At 38.4% G+C, this 3,288-nt stretch overlaps 1 long non-coding RNA gene across 1 annotated transcript; it reads right to left on the bottom strand.

Annotated features, from left to right (window-relative positions):
• Window positions 1–222: 222 nt before the first annotated feature.
• On the bottom strand, window positions 223–2,583 carry LOC115272026. Its single transcript, XR_003900203.1, has 2 exons — window positions 2,410–2,583; window positions 223–291 (listed from the first exon to the last, which is right to left on the bottom strand). It is a non-coding gene; the product is annotated as an uncharacterized LOC115272026 (long non-coding RNA).
• Between the last annotated feature and the right edge of the window lie 705 nt (window positions 2,584–3,288).

Below are 3,288 nucleotides of genomic sequence, written 5' to 3'. Positions count from 1 at the left end.
AGTGTCTATTCAGGTCTGCCCATTTTTTAATTGGACATTTGTTTATGTTTGGTGTTGAGTTGTGTAAATTCATTTTATATTTCGGATTGAATGACCCTCATTCCTTGTATTTCCCTATATCTAATGGCCCTACTATGCAACTTTTAGGGCCTTTCCACCATTACTCTGGGCGTGGCCATGTGGTCTGCCTTGGCCAATATCTTTGCAAATAAGACATAAGCAGAGTTTGAAGTGGGCTTGTATTTTGGAACCAGTTTTTCCCCCGTGACACCACATATTCCATCTGTCCTGCTGGAGACAAGAAACACGGGTATCAGTCAACTTTGTTACCTCAGCTTACCAACGACCAACTACCACACACAAGAGTGAACTCAGTTAAGCTCAAAGCCACCTGACCAGTCCAGGCTACATTTCTGAGCCAAAGATGTTTGCACTAAATAAATCCTCATTGTGATAATCCACCAAGTCATAGATAGTTTTCGATTACAGCATTATTGTGACAATTGATTTTGATTTAGAGGAGTATAATGACTGTTCATTATAAAGGCCACAACAAAATCCCTTCTCTTGAAAGGAGATTTATCTCTTTAGGCCTCATTGAGGGCAGCATGAAACATTTCTCCTGACAATCAACATTCCATTGTTCAGAGGGCATTCTCTTTAGTCTACTCATAGCCCACTAAACACATAGACTTCAAGGGGAAGGAAATTCCCCTAATAAAATACTAGAATATTCTAGTTCCTGGCAATATTTTCATACTCACCCCTCGCAGATATTAACACATTCAGATTAATTTGCAAATCTCTGGTAAGTTTAGTTTGCATTAAAATGTCCCCATGATTCTGATCATATTGGGACAATGGCAGGCAAGCTGTACTTTGTACGACTAAAGAGCTGAAAATAGACCTTAGAATCTGGGCTGTGTCCCCATATATTAGTTTTGTATAGGCTTTCTAGCAAAACAAAATCTAATTTTTTCCCCTGGCTGTTGCTATAATTGTTCCACAGTTCTTTAACCTTCAACAGCAGACACTAAACCAAGTGTGTGAATTAAGGGAGACCAAAATTTAAATGTAGAATGCACTACTTATGAACTCATTAAACATCATTAAGTTTCTAACCAAACACCGTTTCAGGGAGAGCGGACCTTGTCAATCTAATAGGCACATCAGGCTGTCAGAGGCTGATGTCATCATCTATTTGAATTACACAAGTAATGATAAAAAACTTCCATTTACAGAGTGTCTAAAATGTTTCAATATTGTTCTCTTTACACAATGACATCCTAATAACCCTGTGAGGTAAGTGTTATTCCCTCCGTTTTATAGAAAGGTAAAACAAATACAGTAGCTGAGGTTTACAGGGAGGCAAGGAAAGCTTTCCAGATCACAGGCTGGCCTATGACTGAGTCAGGGCTCATACCCACTGTGCTGTGAGCCTGGAGGTCTCATTCTTACACTCCCAGATCATTACACTTCCCATGGTGCTTCCGTATTGTGAGCAGACATGCTGGTTTCCACGTGCCTTGTTAGTGACCTTTACTCTTGTAAATCAACAGATTGCCATTTTCATTTTAAAACAAAACTTAATTTCTAATTAGCCCAGTGTTCTCCAGAGTCTCTTTCATTTGACAAACAATGAGACTTTTATACTTGCCTTGCCTACATATCTGATAATCTCAAACACACCAAAAAATATAAATTCTCACCATGCAATCTGTAGTCATTTTAATATGAAGACTTAATGATCAATGAATTTTCTTCATTTGATCATTAACACACAGTATCTTTTGATTCTGTTAGTATAATACGATAATTATAAACGTACATGGTTTGCCATGTGGTTATAGGCTCATGATTGTAGAAACAAGAAATGAGATCCCCATATGGCTAATAAGCATTATTTTGCAACAAAGTAGGCCTGCCCTTTTCTTAATCCATTCCCTCCAATCTTCCCTTGCCCCTCCCCTCATCCTCTGCCAGGGGCAGTCTTTTGGCCAAATGAATCTCAGATCCTCACATTGTCCTCCTCCCCATCAAACCTTGTACAGGGTGAGCCGTCTCCGGGAAAAATTTTAATAAGCAAATCACATTAAGATATGAATTTATAGCAGCTTAAAATCTTACTGTCTCCAGATTACATGCATTTTTCAAAGGGGCAGTGACAAACTTAAAAAAATGAAACTGGCAGAAGAAATCTTAACATTAACTGAAAGCTTAGGAATTGAAATACTTTTAGAAGTAAATTGTTTCCCAGTGCCCCTTGGTTCATGTTGCTTAGGTCCTGCTTCTGTCAGAGACCTAGGACTGTTCTACAGCATTAGCAGTAAGTCCTGGGGAGGCTGCAAAAATGTCCTGCCTTCTCAAGGCCAGGAGAAACCAAAATTGAACCTCAAAACTTTAAATTACCTTTTAAGTGTCTCTCTGTAATTTTATCTTCTGCAACAACACTTTGGTCTGAGTCAAGAAAGATCTATGCTTGTCAGTTTTAAGGAATCTAAAGGAACATTTGAGTAATTATAATTCATTATTGATGACAATAGTACCAATTTAAGTGAACAAGAAATGCTGTGTCCACATGTACTTAGTGGCTCATCTTCACACCTGAAAAGACATTAGGCAGATAAAAGGCAGTCATCTGTTGAATGTATAAATTGGGAACATTTGCACACACACATGCACACATATTGAACACGCACTCACCTGCCACACATATAGCCATACTCCTTTACATTCACTACCGGACACAGAGATGACACACATTTACTACATAAGATACATTTGTTGCACCTGTTTGCACGCACACACACAGACACACACATATGCAATCATTTCCTATGGTTTGGGGATAAAACACTATTATATATCATTCTTACTCCTGTGTATATTCTGCCTTTTTGAAAAATCCCAAGAAGGGGAAAATAATGCCAATTTCTTTTTCTTCTTTGTAAAATATTGAATCTGATCAATTGGCAGGTTGATGGATTACTTTCTATAGAGAACTTTAACTGAATCACCCAAATATTTGCAGTACGCATTATTTAACCATCTTAAAACCTTGAGGAAATTGTGGTAGCCCAGATACCTCACTGAAAAATTAGGTGTGGAACTGATATGATCCATTAGGTTTCTCTTCACTGACAGATAAGGGCTAGCAACTCTGTGCTCTTTTATAGGATCCTTGGTTCAGTCAGACAGAACTCCTCCTCCCTCGTCATCCCCATAATTCTGGATTTAGAAGTATTTCTGGAATTTGGACATTGGGGAAGGAGTTTGGAAAGAGGAAGG

This window comes from Suricata suricatta, chromosome 11 (genome assembly GCF_006229205.1).
Source record: "Suricata suricatta isolate VVHF042 chromosome 11, meerkat_22Aug2017_6uvM2_HiC, whole genome shotgun sequence".
Classification (NCBI taxonomy): Eukaryota; Metazoa; Chordata; class Mammalia; order Carnivora; family Herpestidae; genus Suricata; species Suricata suricatta.
Note: the sequence above shows the minus strand (reverse complement) of the source record. Positions and strands in the feature narration are given on the sequence as shown.